The sequence below is a fragment of the Bubalus kerabau genome, chromosome 14 (genome assembly GCF_029407905.1).
Source record: "Bubalus kerabau isolate K-KA32 ecotype Philippines breed swamp buffalo chromosome 14, PCC_UOA_SB_1v2, whole genome shotgun sequence".
In the NCBI taxonomy this organism is placed as follows: Eukaryota; Metazoa; Chordata; class Mammalia; order Artiodactyla; family Bovidae; genus Bubalus; species Bubalus kerabau.
Genome location: NC_073637.1, coordinates 57,739,818 through 57,757,352, shown reverse-complemented (window position 1 = coordinate 57,757,352; position 17,535 = coordinate 57,739,818). Strand labels below are relative to the sequence as shown.

At 39.7% G+C, this 17,535-nt stretch overlaps 1 protein-coding gene across 6 annotated transcripts in view; it reads left to right on the top strand.

Moving 5' to 3' along the window:
* Positions 1-2,474: 2,474 nt before the first annotated feature.
* Positions 2,475-17,535, top strand: part of TRHR (thyrotropin releasing hormone receptor) — a 178,163-nt gene continuing 163,102 nt past the window's right edge. Inside the window, exons 1-3 of one of the 6 annotated variants that reach the window (XR_008702328.1) lie at positions 2,490-2,710; positions 3,819-3,978; positions 9,654-9,776. The gene's annotated coding sequence lies outside the window, so the exon portion shown is untranslated. Of the gene's footprint in view, positions 2,711-3,818; positions 3,979-9,653; positions 9,777-17,535 lie in introns of those variants that run through there. The other 5 variants (XR_008702325.1, XR_008702326.1, XR_008702330.1 and 2 more) reach the window with 5 other exon arrangements.

Below are 17,535 nucleotides of genomic sequence, written 5' to 3'. Positions count from 1 at the left end.
TAAGATGCCAGGTCTGTAATCCTCTTGGTTTTCATTGGTCTTCCAGCTATACACAGTGGGTTCCTCTTGACTAAATTTAACCTTAATAAAATGTTTGACAAATGAAATCCAACTTTCAAAAAATTTTGGAAATGCCTGTTAGAAATTACCTACTGATTTTCAATACTCAGCAAACTCTATTCCTGCACATCTTTTATGTACTACAGCATTCAGACCTCTTTCTGCAGAAAGTGAGTTTTGTATTTTTACCTTCTCTAGGCCTCTGTGAAACAGATTATAAATATAGCAGGGATTTGCATTCACTGTGAACTGATGACTAACAAGCCTCAAGCTATGTTTGCTGAATATCCATAGAAATCTATGAGCATACCTAAAGAAAATAAAGTGTAGCTTCAATCACTTGACAACATTCTTTATTCATTTGTTAATTCACCACTCATTCATTCATTTACACTTTTTTTTTTTTTTCAGGTACAAGGGCAAAGTATTAAATCAGATAGTATGGAAAAGAAGTTATATGACATGGTACCTACTTTTAAGAAGTTTGTGTTTCTGCTAGGATAACTGTGCATAACCAAACCTTCAATTAAGTGATAGTTGAAGAACTGTTATAGAGATTCTACTGCTTCTAAACTTTTTTAAAAAGCTTTGTATGTGGGCTAGTGTTACTTGTAACATTCAATCAACTTCCAAGATTGAGGAAATGAAGTTCAAAATCATCAAGTTCATTGAATCCTTGGATATGAGACATCCATCTTTCCTTGCGAATCATATCTCAAGTTGTTTGCCTTACATTTGCATAGAGGAATTATCAGGAAACTATCTACAATCACAAATAAATTTTTTCTTTTATGTATTGTGTAGTGTGTTAGTAAACTTGGAAAACTCAGCAGCAGCCATAGGAGTAGAAAAGGTCAATTTTAACTCCAATCCCAAAAAATGGCAAAGCCAAAAATGTTCAAACTACCACACAATTACGCTCATTTCGTATGCTGATAAAGTTATGCTCAAAATCCTTCAAGTTAGGCTTCAGTAGTCCGTGAACAAGAATGTCCAGATGTACAAGCTAGGTTTAGAAAAGGTAGAGGAATCAAAGATCAAATTGCCAACATTCTTTGGATATAGAGAAAACAAGGAGATTCCAGAAAAAAAAATCTACTTCTGCTTCATTGACTATGCTAAAGCCTTTGACTGTGTGGATCATAACAAACTGGAAAATTCTTCAAGAGACGGAAATACGAGACCACTTTACCTGTCCCCTAAGAAACTTGTATGCAGGTCAAAAAGCAACAGCTAGAACCAGACAAGGAACAATGGACTGGTTCAAAACTGAGAAAGGAGTATGACAAGGCTGTATAGTGTCACCTTGCTGACACTATAAACAGCATATGTGTTTATCTTCTATGCAGAGTACATCATGCGAAATGCCAGGTTGGATGAATCACAAACTGGAAAATCAAGATTGCTGGGAGAAATATCAACAACCTCAGATATGATACCACTCTAATGGCAGAAAGTGAAGAGGAACTGAAGAGCCTCTTGATGAGGGTGAAAGGAGAATGAAAAAGCTGGCTTGAAACTCAACATTAAAAAAACTAAGATCATGGCATCCAGTCCATCACTTCATGGCAAATAGAAGGGGGAAAAGTAGAAGCAGTGACAGATTTTATTTTCTTGGGCTCCAAAATCACTGCGGACGATGACTGGCAGCCATGAAATTAAAAGACACTTGCTCCTTGGAAAGAAAGCTATGACAAACCTAGACAATGTCTTAAAAAGCAGGGACATCACTTTGCTGACAAAGGTCCATCTAGTCAAAGCTATGGTTTCTCCAGTAGTCATGTAGGGATGTAAGAGTTGGACCACAAAGAAGGCTGAGTGCCAAAGAACTTACGTTCCAAATTGCAGTGTTGGAGAAGACTCTTGAGAGTCCCTTGGACTACAAAGAGATCAAACCAGTCAATCCTAAAGGAAATCAATCCTGAATTTTCACTGGAAGGACTGATGCTGAACTGCAGCCGAACAGCAACAACAAAGTGTGACCCTATCATGTGTTATTACCTTATAAGTGTCAATATTGTGTTCTGAGGGCAACCCAGGTGGCACTAGTGGTAAAAACCATGCCTGCCAATGTAGGAGACACAAAGGACACAGGTTCAATCCCTGGGTCGGGAAGATACCATGGAGGAGGGCATGGCAACCCACTCCAGTATTCCTCCCTGGAGAATTCATGAACAGAGGAGCCTGGCAGGCTACATACAGTCTGTAGAGTCACAAAGAATTGGACACGTCTGAAGGGACTTAGCACACATGCATTGTATGCATGGGCATGCAGATGACATATTTTTTTCCATTTCTTTCGTATCTAATATTCAATATCTTTTGCACAAATGTATAGTCAGGCCACCCAACATGGCTGTCTCGTTATCTGTACATGTTGGGCCGGACCAGTGCCTGCTTCACCTACACCCTATGCTCCTGGCTAACTTTCCTAAGCATTTGCCCCCAGGCCCCAGCTGATAATTGTTCTCATCAAAGGGGCGGGGAGGAGCATGCCCCTCTGGTGGTTTCGCTGGTAGCTAATGAGCCCACCTGATGTCAATTCCTCCTCTAACCCGCAATCTCTGGAGAGAAAGAAGATGGCCGCCATGTCTTGCTTGCCCTCTGCTGCACACAGTGGGGTGTTGCTCCAGGACATTGCTTCAGACACGTAAGCGCCCCCACCCATTAAATCACTGATGTCTCTGTAGCTAACTCCAGTCTTGAAGCTAGGCAAGTACAGGCCTTGTAGGCCTGTGGGGTGCAGCCCTGCAACAAAAAACACTATATAACCTTTCCTGTGTCAGCAATATGTGCAAACACTTTATTCTCTTATGCTATAGTGTTGACTGTTAAATAACAATGCTATTTTTGCAGAGTATAACAAACATGGAGACAATTAGGAAAGGTATTTTTCTCCTGCTAATCTCAGAGGGAGCCAGTCAAGTTCTCTGTCCATAATGCAGCCAGACTGACCTTAGAAAAAAGCAAGACCCACCTCACTACATCCCCACTTAGTTATCTGTCAATAGTGTTCAATCACTATTAGAATAAAAGCCAAACTCTTTTAACATAGCCATAAGGCCCAACAGGACCCAGTCCCTTCTTACTTCTCCTTCTTCAAGTTCAGCCACTGCAACCTTTCTCCATTCTTTATACATCCAGATTCTTGAGCTGGACTGTCTATGTTCAGTTCTCAATTGGCCATTTACTAGCTCTGTGATCTTAGACAAAGTACTCAGTTTCTCATCTATAATATGGATGTAATAATGTACCCACTTGACACTTTTGTTGTTATGAGGATCACGTAATATATATGAAATTATCAATTTGTGACTGGCACACAGAGCTATAAGAGGATTCTTGTTGTTTGCTATTCTTGTATAAGTGCTTTAATACATGCTTTTGTCTCTGTTTTTAATGCTGCCTTTCCTTTAGCTAAAGTACACTTACTCATTTTATATCAGCTTAAATGTTCTATGTCTAGAAAATATTTCTTTCCATTTAAATTAGGTCAGAACTTCCTATTATATACTTTTCTAGTGCCCTGTATGTCCTTAGAAGTACTTACCATAATAATGACTAGATAATTAATTGTTAATTCTTTCCAGTTCTTCACTTGAATCCATCTCCACTGCTCCAAGGATATAAACCCAGTCCATCATGCTGATAACTTTGTAACCCCTCCATCTCTCACCCCCAACCTATGAACAATTCTCAATAGTTTAAATGACTGATGAGTTCCATATGCGCTCTCTCTCTTCCTGTCCTCCTTTCAGAATCAAAAGAAACAAGGAATGATGCGGCTAGCACCAAGTTATCAGGGACACTCAGGACACCTCTGTGCTCTGAAATGCACTCTGCACTGCAGCATCATGAAAGAAAAAATGAAACAGTGTGGAGAGATGGAGAAGAACAAACTGGGGAATAAGTTAGACGGTAAGAAAGGACACACATGTCTCAAAAAGGAAAGACTAATGATCCCAATGGTATTCCTGAAATCAGGGCAAGGGATCCAGTCATACATGGTAGAAAATACAAATGGGAACTCCTAGTAAGACCTCTCATATCCAACCACAGCTCTGCCTCGGGACCACAGCAAAACGAGTCCAATTGACAAAGAGACTCTCATAGTTTTCCCACATCTCCTATAAGAGCTCCAGAGCATTAGTTTTTCATCAGGAATATTTGTGTTCAATCTATTTCCTCATGCTCGGCCCCTGAATAGTCTCTTCATTTGTGTAATATTTTTCCCTCACTTTCTTCTTTAAGACCAAAATCAATTCTGGTGAACTCCACAAAATCTATATTATGAGCTATATGCTCACTGTCTCTCTCTCAAAAAAATGCATTTGTGTACCTGTGAATATCTTTCTATTATTTCCATATATATATATATGTACATATATGTATATATGTGTGTATATATGTATATATATATATATATATTAATTTTTTTCCTCTCCAATGTTTAACAGTTAAACCCAGAATGATTCCATTTATTTCCCTGTTTCAACCTTTCTGCACTCTCCAGTGTTATCCAGAAGATGTCAGTCTTACAACTCAAATTGATTCTTTGGCCCTCTCCTAACTAGCCTAAATACAAGTCAACTTAAGATCCCAGGGCAAAGACCCCTGAAACCCCCTAAAAAATCAAATAATAGACATACAATTTTATGTACTAGAATTTCCTTTTTGGTATTTAAATACATCTTGTCTGTTTGGGATTTACATATATGTAATTGGTTCGCAATTTCTATTCATAGACCTTTTCTAAATAGCTGAAACCAAACCAGTGTTGAGACTAAAGAATCACAGAACTGTGAAGTTTGAAGGGCCTTAGAATTTTCTACCCTCTCTACATGAATTTCTTTAATTCAAGAATGGAATGTGATTTCTTAGTACAAACTTATTTTCCTATTCATACATTGATTTATGCATCAAAATTTTAATAGAACATATTCTATATGCTTGGCAATGGGATAACTGCTAAGCATACAAATGTAAACAAGATGAAGTAGACACAATCCTTGTCCTCTGTTATGGGTTGAATTGTGCTCCTCCACCCCCCAAGACAGGGGGGTGTAGTCCCCCAATACTTTAGAATGTGAACTTATTTGGAAATAGACTCATTGCAGACTTAATTGCAACAATTAAGAAGATGAGGTCATACTGAAGTAGGGTGGGTGTTTAATGCAATATGACTGGTGTCCTTTTATAAGAAAAGGAGGGAGAGAGAGACAGGGAAAAGATGGTCATGTGGCAATAGAGGATGAGATTAGAATGATGCATCTTCAAGTCATGGAATGTAAAGGGTTTCTTTTTTTGTTATTTTATTTTTTAATTGGAGGGTATTTTTTTTTTTACAATGTTGTGTTGGTTTCTGCTGTACAACTATGTGAATCAGCCATAATATGTATATATAGATAGATAGATATAGATATCTATATCTATATATGGTATCTCAGCTGATAAAGAATCCACCTGAGACCCCAGTTTGATTCCTGAGTCAGGAAGATCCACTGGAGAAGGGATAGGCTACCCACTCCTGTATTCTTGGGCTTCCCTGGTGGCTCAGCTGGTAAAGAATCCACCTGCAATGTGGGAAACCTGGGTTTGATCTCTGGATTGGGAAGATCCCCTGGAGAAGGAAAAGGCTACTCAATCCAATATTCTGGCTTGGAATATTCCCTGGACTATATAGTCCATGGGGTCTCAAAGAGTCGGACACAGCTGAGCGACTTTCACTTTTTATAATTGCCCCCTCCTTCTTGAGCCTCCCTCCCAATCGCCATCCCAGGTAATCACAGAGTGCTGGGGTGGGCTCCCTGTGTTATACACCAGCTTTCTACTGTTTTTTTCAGTGCCTAAGTTGTGTCTGGTTCTTTGTGACCCCTTGAACTGAAGCACGCCAGGCTTCCCTGTCCATCACCATCTCCCAGAGCTTGCTCAAACTCATGTCCACTGAGTCAGTGATGCCATCCAACCATCTCATCATGTTGCCCCCTTCTCCTCTTGCCCTCAGTCTTTCCCAGCATCAGGGTCTTTTCCAATGAGTCGGGTCTTCGCATCAGGTGGCCAAAATATTGAAGCTTTAGTTTCAGCATCATCCTTCAAATGAATTTTCAGGGCTGATTTCCTTTAGGATTGACTGGTTTGATCTCCCTGCTGTCCAAAGGATTCTCAAGAGTCTTCTCCAGCACCACAGTTTGAAAGCATCAGTTCTTCAGTACTCAGCTTTCTTTATGGTCCAACTCTCACATCCATACATGACTAACCTTCCCACTAGCTATCTATTTAACACACAGTGCCTGGAGAATCCCAGGGACTGGGGAGCCTGTTGGGCTGCCGTCTATGGGGTTGCACAGAGTCGGACACGACTGAAGTGACTTGGCAGCAGCAGCAGCATATATATGTCAGTGCTACTCTTTCAATTCGTCCTGCCCTCTTCTTCCCCCTCTGTGTCCACAAGTCCATGTCTCTGGCAAACGTCAGAAGCTACAAATGGCAAGGCAAGATTCACCCCTATATAGGTTTCAGAGAACTCAGCTGATGCCTTGATTTTAAACCTCAGGACTTCCCTGGTGGTCCAGTGGTTAAGACTCCACACTTCCACTGCAGGGGGCAGGTTTTCAATCCCTGGTTGGGGAACTGAGATCCCACATGCTGTGAGGTAAGGTCAAAAAGTAAATAAATAAATACATTTAAACTTCTAGCCTCCAGAGCTATGAGATAATAAATTTTCTGTTGTGCTAAGCCACCTAGTTTGTGTACTATACCATGATAGCCCCAGGACTAATGCTCCCATAAAAAGATGATGAAATACAGACAAATAAGCTAATACAGTATAATAAATACTGTTATAATTGAAATATGGACTCTGATGAGAAAATATAAGAGAAATACCCATCAGAGGAGGCCAGAGGAGAGATTTATAGAGGAAGTGACTCCCCATTCCAAGAGCCAACAAAAAAAAAAAAGAGATGTCAAAGACTTGCCCAAGTAAATTACTGTGAAGCAAGTAGAGCCATTTTATAAATGGAGAAAAGCACCTAACTTACCTGCCTACAGTCCTTTGCTCAGCTCAAAACTTAGGTCACCGATCAGAGTATTATTAGATATGAATCTCAACTCAGAAGTTCTGAGACTCTGATTGTATAATATTTTAATTGGTTATCATTTTCATTTTCTATATTATGTAACTAAGAGAAAAACAAACCTCTTTCAAACATATAGTGACTGGAGCAACCAGTTTGTATAAGAGCACTTGCAGAGTGCTCCAACAGAGCCTTCATCTTCCTTCCCTTCCCTTCTGTCTGCCCTTACTTCTGCCCCATCAGAGCTCTGGGCTCCTTCTGTTCTCTCTCCTTTTTCCCTGCATCTGATTTGACTAAATTTCTACTAAATGACCTCCATCACTTATTTTACACAGATTTTCTAGAATCTCTCATGTACCCACCAGAGTTTTTGTTTGCTAGCCCCCGATTCTTGTTCCAAAATCACTATCTTCCCTCTAAGCCTCTAAGTCAAGGTTCTCCTGAGAAACAAAACCTATAGGAATTGGCTCACACAAATGGAGGAGACTGAGAAGTCCTACATTGCCATCTGCAATGTCTGAGTCTGCGTTGCCATTCAGTCTGAGTCTAAATGCCTGGGAACCAGGAAATCCAATGAAATGAAACCACAGTTTGGAGACAAGAGAAGATGAGATAAGATATTCCTTGCTTTTCATTGGCTGAGTTGTTGCCAAGAAAGGAGTCTATTTTTCTTCCTATTAAACTCAGCTATCATCACAGGGTGTGAGAGCTCCCTGTTCTGGTCTCCAGACTCCAATTAAGTATAGTAATTAGGTTTTCACTTGTTAATTTGTTGCAGTTCTCCCTTTTGATCAAGATCTATCTCTGAAAGCATCACATTAACTAGGTTTTTCCAGTTTCATTGACTTTTTACCCCTAAATGATAGGAAAGAGCTTTCCCTCGGTGTAGTGCATCCTGTCAGAGGGAAGGGACATATATTGGAAATCTGCTGAGATCATATTCAAGTAACTAGAAGGGGTAGGAGAGAGAACTCTCAGGTGCTTTTTATCTAAAGTCCATGTGTTATCAACATCATTGATATTGGTGATCATTGGAAACATGTCCTGATCAAAAGTTCCGTGACAGACTTTCAATAGGCCTGGTCTTTATATTCTAGTCTATCTCATCAGATGTCATCTGCTTCAGTTCTAGGAACTCTTTACTTTCAGATTTCCAGATGATGTGAAGTTCCAGACAGGGTTTGCAATGAGAATTCAGAACTTCCGTGTGAAGTGCAGAATGCCTCAAGGGGATCCCACAATGATTTTCTCAGTGTCCTTGACTGAAAGGGCAGTGGCAGTAATATCTCTAAGACAGGAGGAGTATCTTCATGTCACAGGGTCCAGCTACTGGCTATAATAACCTATGGGTCAAATGTGGTCCCCATGTTTTTGAGACAGTACCCCAAGAGCATCCTCTTCCTTTTCATATACAAAAAGGAATCTGATAACTGGGATGTCCAAGGGCAGATGGGTTCATCAAACCCTCCTTTGAGGCTTTGAAGGCTATGCCATTTAGTCCACCCTATAAAACTGGGTCAATGATGTTACTCTTTAGTAAAATACACGTTGGTTTGGCCATAAGAGAGAAATTTGAAATCCATTTTGGCAATAACTAGCCCAAGAAAACTTCTCAGTTGGTGCTTAGTTTTGCGTTTTGGGAAACTTAAGACACCCTGAAGTCTGACTGGACTCAAGTGTAGCCCTTGTTCTGATAATCAGATCAAACTGCAATTTTTCCTTGGCAACCTCATGCCCTTTTAAGGCTAAAAGCTTGAACAAGTAGGTTCTGTCTTCCTGTGAGGAGGCTTATGAAAAAGAGCAAAGAAGCAAATCACCCACATATTGCAACAAAGTAGAACCCCTCTGGAACTTTATATCATCCAGACCAACTTGCAGGACGTGTGATATGTAAGAATGATGCTAGGTAAGACCCTGAGGCATTAGTGTCCAGGGCATTGTTCACATTCCCCAGTGAAAGCAAAAGAGTACTGGCTAGCTTCATCAGCTGGATATTAAAGAATGCACTGCATAAGTCAATTACAGTAAAAAAATTTGGATCCTGTAGGAATGGGTGTTAGTGACTTATGAAGGTTAGAAAGTACAGGGTGTCAAGGGATGACAATGTTTATTGCTCAGAGGTCCTAGACGAACTTTTATTTTCAGCTGTTAGGTTTTCTGACTGGTGAAATAGTATTATAGGGACTGTTACAAAAGATAATGAGGTCTTGAGCCTTGTAATCTTATTTTATGGACCTTATACCTCTAGGGTCTGCTTTATGTATAAAGTATTGATTAATTCTGGAAAGAGATTTTGAGGGATCTATTAGAAATGTAATGGGAGTTGTGCTGTGAATTTTACCAATATCAGTTGGAGATTTTGCCTTTAAGAACAGTGGTGGCTGATTCAATAGGGACAAAACAATCAATGTTTTCAGAATCATCTCTAGTATAGTCAGAAATGAAACAAATAAAAAATGTCAAAGAGTCATTAATTTACCTTGTTGGTTATTTTGATGTCTTCTGTTTAAATTCTAGAATTATTTCCCTCTTTTGGGAAAAATTCCAGCATGATTCTACTCTAAGAAGTCTTGGCTTAATAAATGAAAGAAAGTGAAAGTGAAGTCACTCAGTCGTGTCCGACTCTTTGTGACCCCACGGACTGTATAGCCTACCAGGCTTCTCCATCCATGGGATTTTCCAGGCAAGACTACTGGAGTGGGTTGCCATTTCCTTCTCCAGGGGATCTTCTAGACCCAGGGATCGAACCCAGGTCTTCCGCATTGTAGGCAGATGCTTTTACTGTCTGAGCTACCAATGGATAGGGGCAAAAGAACTAAGGGAAAAAAAGGTGTGCATGTCTCAAATGGACTAAACAAAAATGAATAGGTTCAGAGACAGGAACCCCTTGAGTTTCATTACAGATCCCCACTCTTGAAACTGTTTTAGTACTCCAAGGCAGGTACTGCCTTATAGTAATGGGACTGAGCACTGAGAGTGCAGCCTGTGTCAATTCATACTGGAAGAGAATGTTTCTCCAGGCTGATCAAGGGAGGGGTTAGGAAGATCCCCCATAGTTCCTCAGCTCCCCAGGACTGGGAATTATGAGGACGTTAGAAAGACTGGTTAGAGGGCTGAAGCTGCCTGAAGTGCTTAAATTTGTAACAGTGTCTTTCCAATGCCTTGGCTCTTTGCAATAATAGCAGAAACTAGGAAGATTTTGGTTTGTTAAGGGTCTTTATTAACTGGAGTTGACCATGAAGAGTCTTAGCAGTCTTCCTTTCAGGTGACTCATCTATTAACAGAAAGCAAGAGAGCTGGCATGCCAGACTGACTAAATCTGGAGTAGACACAGTTTCCCATTCCCTTATGATCCTTTTTACTGTAAGGAAAAGGTCCTGGTTCAGCCCATTAACAAACAAAGAGTTAAGAACTACCTTAACATCTAGACCAAGACCAGAAACTTCTTTAAAAATAATCTGAAGTCAGTTGTAACAGTCATGAACAGGCTTAACAGATTTTTATTGAAGCATTAATTTTGTTCCAATCAACAGATTTTGGTAAAGCCCCAGGAACTGCTTGATGAAGTCACCTAGCAACTGCAGATCCTGAGCTTGTCTCCCAGTTCTAATTCTAGAAACCTTTCAGGATTTTTCCAGTTAGTTTTCATCCAGTGCTGGGCCTGGCCTTCACACACATAAGAACTAGCTGATACCAGTCAGAAAAACCAGGTTGATAAGTCTGAATGATTATATTAAATTCCACAGCAAATCGATGAGAATCTTCAGTTATTTTGGTACAATCTTTGACTATTGCTTTCTTCAGTTCAGGAATTATAAGAAATTAAGGGTTTAGCCTCTGGATCCTCAGAAGGCTTAATTTTAAAGAGACAGGTTTTGATAAGTTCAGAGGAAAAGGGAGTGAGGAGAGTTTCAGAGAAGAAGAGCTGTTCGGTGAGAATGAGGATGGGGAACTGAGGCTACAGCTGCATAGGCGGCATAGAAGAAAAAAGTAAGATGGCACAGAGGCTGGGCCTGACTCAAAAAGCCAAGGAAGAGGAACCCGAGGCTTCAGAAGCCCTTTTTTATTTCTCTAATTGTCTGTTTGTCTCACTTAATCTTAAAATCTTATTTTTCAGAGAGGCAATTCTAGGTTTCTAATAGCATTGAAAGCTCAAAATACCAATCAAAATAGGCATTTTATTCAGCTTTGGAAATTTTAGAGCTATGGTGGTCCAATTTGGTTTTAAGAAAAGTAAGTTTGAGGATTTCAAAAGTTCTCTATAATAGCCATTAATATGCCAAATTGCCTTTGATCAGGTCAGCCTGTTTAGTCAGAAATATATATGAGAAAGAACTGTTTGTAAACAAAAAATGGTTGGAGTCCCTGTAGAGGTGGTACCCTCAAAATATTTGGATAGCTAGGATCTCATTTCTCAGAATTTTATCTCTAGATTTAAAGAATAATTTTTTAACAGCCTAAACAGCTCAGACAACTTACAGCTCAACTCAAATAGCCTGAACAGCTCAAATAGCTTGCAATTCAAACAGCTTAAACACTTCAAATATCTTAACCAGTCTGCAGGCCTAATATCAGGCAGTTCTAAGAAAATAACTTAGTCCTGGAGGAGTCAAACCAAAAGCTTCTCAGCTCAGTTTCTATAGAAGAACCCCTACTATTCCTGAGGAATAAACTGAAGGCTAAACTGGCACGGTTCTGATTAAACAGCCCCTATTCTCAAAGGAATGGGTCAAAGGCTGAACCAGTTCCAGTTAGAACAATCTGATTTCAAATTAGACTGAAGTGCCAAATGAATAGTCCCATACAGAGCAAGGCTTTAACCAGAAAGAGTGAAACCTTAAAATAGGTTCTTATTAAAACCTGGGGAGCTTAAAAACATAAAAAGGGCAGAAGCTCAAATCCAGGAGAAAGACATACCTTCAAACTGAGGGGTTTTCAAGAAAAGCATGAGCAACAATGAGCTCACTGTGGGTACCACACTTATATATTCACCACCCCTGGAGCCATCAGGGGTCTTCTCTGCATCCCTGTATGGACCATCAAAATGTTGACTTAAAACAAATAGACTGCCAGATATTTCTCCAGCAAAAAAAATGGGTGTATTTAGGATCAGCAAAAAAATTTCATTTGGGGGTCTGCAACTGTGGAGTGAAAGTGTGTTAGTTGCTCAGTCGTGTCCGACTCTTTGAGACCCCCATAGACAGCAGCCTACCAGGCTCCTCTGTCCATGGAAATCTCCAGGCAAGAAGACTGGAGTGGGTTGCCATTTCCTTCTCCAGGGGATCCTCCCAACCCAGGGATCGAATTAAGGTCTCCTGCATTGCAGGCAAGTTCTTTACCATCTGAGCCACCAGGGAAGCAGAAGCCACGTGCAAATCCCTAAACAGCTAGGGAAAAAGAACTCTTTCACAGAAGAGAAACAATTGGGAGCTTTAGAGTAAGCAGAGTCCGTGTCTTTTCAGTGGCTGTCTCTGCCAGGAAAGAAGAGGAGTCTTCTTTCATCCTGTTGGGCTCTGCTTTCATCACAGGGTGTGAGAGCTCCCCTTTCTGGTCTCTTGACTCATTTAGTTGATGTTTCTCTTCATGAAATTTTTACAATTTCAGTGGTTATTATGGTGTTACTATTGCTCCTAATTAAAGAACTCTTGACCTAAATGTGATTTGGGTTGGGGAGATTCTTCAAGGTACATAATATCTTTTTTTTTTTTTTCAAAGCTTTTCATAGCACTTAGTGACCCTCAAGAAAATTGAGAGGATTCAAATCAGACATGGCTTCCTGGACATGTGTAAGTGGAAGCCACAACAAACTGTACACATACAGTCATCCCTTGGTATTCACAGGGGATTGATTCAGGATTCCCAGGGATTCTGAAATCTGTGGATGCTCAAGTCCCTTATATTAAATGGCATAGTATTTACATACAACCTATGCACATCATTCTGCATATTTTAAATCATCTCTAGATTACTTATCAATCAATGTAAATACTATGTAAATAGTTGTAAACACAAGATAAATGTTATGTAAATAGTTATTGGTATATGGCAAATTCAAGTTTTGCTTTCTGAAAATTTCTGTAATTTTTTTCAACTATTTTCAATCCATAATTGGTTGAATTTGCTGATGTGAAACCCACAGATATTGAGGACAAATGTACTACTTCTCCTCCCCCCATCCCAGAAATGGAGATCTACTGATAATGACTTTTCTTATTCAGTCATAATACTGATAAATAAAAAATAATGGTTAGGTAAGTGATGAAGGAACCCAAAGTACACAACCACTTATAAAAAAAAAAAACACGTGAAGACTTTGTAGCAACTTGGAAAATATTTTTGATAAACAACTACAAGAAAAAATAGAATGAAAATTAATAAACAGGTAAGACTTTTAAAAAAGAAAGCAAAATATTTTGCTCCCACAAATAACCAATAAATTTCATTAAAAAAAAAAGCCCACAGGAAAATTACTTATAACCTCATCATCTTTAAAAATCAAATTTTTTTAATGTTTTCTTTGTCATTTTTGGCTCATTATGCACTTACCATATTCTCTAACTAAAAATTAATTCATTTGATTGTTTGGTGTATAAGGTGTATTTAAGGGCCCTGTAATATACCCTATTGCAGAAAGTGAAGAGGAACTCAAAAGCCTCTTGATGAAAGTGAAAGTGGAGAGTGAAAAAGTTGGCTTAAAGCTCAACATTCAGAAAATGAAGATCATGGCATCCGGTCCCATCACTTCATGGGAAATAGATGGGGAAACGGTGGAAACAGTGTCAGACTTTATTTTTTGGGCTCCAAAATCACTGCAGATGGTGACTGCAGCCATGAAATTAAAAGATGCTTACTCCTTGGAAGGAAAGTTCTATCCAACCTAGATAGCATATTGAAAAGCAGAGACATTACTTTGCCGACAAAGGTCCGTCTAGTCAAGGCTATGGTTTTTCCTGTGGTCATGTATGGATGTGAGAGTTGGACTGTGAAGAAGGCTGAGCGCCGAAGAATTGATGCTTTTGAAGTCTGGTGTTGGAGAAGACTCTTGAGAGTCCCTTGGACTGCAAGGAGATCCAACCAGTCCATTCTGAAGGAGATCAGCCCTGGGATTTCTTTGGAAAGAATGATACTAAAGCTGAAACTCCAGTACTTTGGCCACCTCATGTGAAGAGTTGACTCATTGGAAAAGACTCTGATGCTGGGAGGGATTGGGGGCAGGAGGAGAAGGGGACGACAGAGGATGAGATGACTGGATGGCATCACTGACTTGATGGATGTGAGTCCGGGTGAACTCCGGGAGTTGGTGATGGACAGGGAGGCCTGGCGTGCTGCGATTCATGGGGTCGAAAAGAGTCGGACACGACTGAGCGACTGAACTTAACTGAATATACTATAGAAAGATAGTAATGAAGTATCTAGAGAAGTGTCACTCCCTCAAAGCCCTTCTATTAAGACAAAGATTAAGAATTCCCTTTGTGAAGTGAAGAAGTGAAGTGAAGTCGCTCAGTCATGTCCGACTCTTTGCGACCCCATGGACTGTAGCCTACCAAGCTCCTCTGTCCCTGGGATTCTCCAGGCAGGAATGCTGGAGTGGGTTGCCATTTCCTTCTCCAGGAGATCTTCCCAACCCAGGGATCGAACCTGGGTCTCCTGTATTGCAGGCAGATGCTTTGCCATCTGAGCCACCAGGAAAGCTCACACTTTATGAGGCATTCTTAATCCTACCCTCAGGTCAATTTTTGTTTACTTCTCTGGATATATTACTATAGTAGCATTTCAACCTATATGGTAATGATACTTCTCTTTAGCTAGACTCTGAGCATATTGAAAACAAAAGCTATTGTATTTTTTGTTGTAAGCCCTTGGTCTAAAACTGTACTTAGTTTATATAGAGAATAAGTGATAGAGAAAGGGAAAGGAAAATGGAGAGAGAGGAAGAAGAGCAAGAGGATGTGAGAGATTAATACTGGAAGGAATAAATGAGTTTGATATATGCAGATATGATTTGACTACAGCACAAGGAACAGCAGCTTCAAACCATCAAAAGAAGCAATTCTACTGGGTTTGTGAGGAGGTGACATTCATGCCCTTCGTTTCATTAATTTGATGCTTGTTAAACTGAACAGTCAACCCTATTATCCTACATTGTAAATTATATTTATTTTATGATCCATTTTTAGCCAGAACAGTACAAGTAGTGGAGATCATTATGGGAATTTAATGACTATTATGATTAGTAAGAGAGATGCTTTGAAGGTAACATCTGCCTCTTAGAATAATAAAACTGCACATCTGTTTATTTTGTTAGTTTGGAGCAAATAGAAAATATGTGTTTTTTTTTTAAGATTTCTCCACAAACAAGTGTTTTAGTAACCAGTGATTTATTAGAATCACATGTGCAAGAAGAAAAAACCTAAGTCTTGTCTATGTCTCTATTTCTATCTTTGTCTGTCTCTGTCTCCTTCTCCCCTCTATCACCATCTCACCCCTCATTCATACACACTTTACCCCATGTCAGAGGGAAAATTACCCACTTTGTCAGGTTTCCCTAGAAATCCCTAATAAGGATTCAAATATCCCTTACACACCATGTATCTTCCCTGGTGGCTCAGACAGTAAAGTGTCTGCCCGCAATGTGGGAGACCCAGGTTTGATTGCTGGGTTGGGAAGATCCCCTGGAGAAGGAAATGGCAACCCACTCCAGTACTCTTGCTTGGAAAATTCCGTGGATGGAGGAGCCTGGTACGGTACAGTCCATGGGGTCTCAAAGAGTCAGACACAACTGAGCGACTTCACTCTCTTCACACTGTGTATATGTTTGTGCATGTCTGTGTGTGTAATTTATGGATCACTAAATGTTTACTCACGAAGTTACTATAAAGGGAGGTTTACATTGTTTATTTCTTTGTTAAAAGCTATATTGTTTGGTCCTTGCCTGTGATGATGGTATATGATTTTAGTAACAAATTCAGTCTTTTGAGACTCTTCTAACTGGATATTAGTTGTTTAAAGGTTCCCATGATTTTACAGCCTTTGAAATTGTGTGCAGCAGACTGTTCACTCATTTATTAATCCCTCAATCTTATCCTTCATGGAAAAAACACATGTTGGATGCCTATGTACATGACTCAGACTAGGATAAGACTATGATCACAGAGGTCGTAGTAACAAGACAAGATTACTTGTTTTTAAGGATCTCACAATTTAGAAGGATAGAAAAAAATAAGTAAAGTCAATTGATAATTACAAAAAAGAAGTACATACAAGATGATGCAGGAAAGGGAACAGAGGGCTAGCTTCTGCCTGTAAGGATTAGGGAGGGCTTTGATAAAGTGATTCTGTTAAATCCAGACCCTAAACATACAATGACTTCATTGTGAGGTTCAGCAGCTGAATCATGAATCATCTACCTTAAGAGAGTTAGAAGAACAAAGTTTCCTTCACGTGTAAGTATGATTAGTAAAATGACAAGTGTGAAAAGTAGACTTAGATTGCCAGAAAAGACCCCAGAGATAATAATAATAATAATATTTACTCATCTAAAAAATGATACAGAAAAATCAGTTTTGATTTTAATTTGTGCCCAAGTTCTATAAATTCATGTATGTGACTATACATATCCTTCCTCAGGTTTGGCAAATTTTCAGCATTATTTCTCTTTTTTGAGTAGTGAATTTTTATGTTTTTAAAATTATTTTTGAGATTTATTTTTGATTGATTGATGATTGCTTTACAGTATTGGTTTGATATCTGTCATACATCACCATGAATTAGCCATAGGTGTACATGTGTCCCCTGCCTCTTGAACCTCCCTCTGGAACCTCCCTCCCACCTCCCACCCCTTCCACCCCTCTAGGTTGTTACAGAGCCCTAGTTTGAGTTCCCTGTGTCATACAGCAAATTTCCATTGGCTATCTATTTTACATATGTTAGTGTATATGCTTCCAGGCTCCTCTCTCCATTTATCTCATCTCCTCCTTCCTCTCTCTTGCCCTTGTCCACAAGTCTTTTCTCTATATCTGCATCTCCACTGCTGGCCTATGAATAGGTTCATTGGTGCCATATTTCTAGATTCTATATAAATGGAATCTTTTTTTCCTTTTCTGAAAAAGAAAATCTTTTTTCTCTTTCTGACTTACTTCACTCTGTATAATCGGAGAAGGCAATGGCACCCCACTCCAGTACTCTTGCCTGGAAAATCCCATGGACAGAGGAGCCTGGTGGGCTGCAGTCCATGGGGTCGCTAAGAGTCGGACACAACTGAGCAACTTCACTTTCACTTTTCGCTTTCATGCATTGGAGAAGGAAATGGCAACCCACTCCAGTGTTTTTGCCTGGAGAGTCCCAGGGATGGCGGAGCCAGGTGGGCTGCCATCTATGGGGTTGCACAGAGTTGGACACG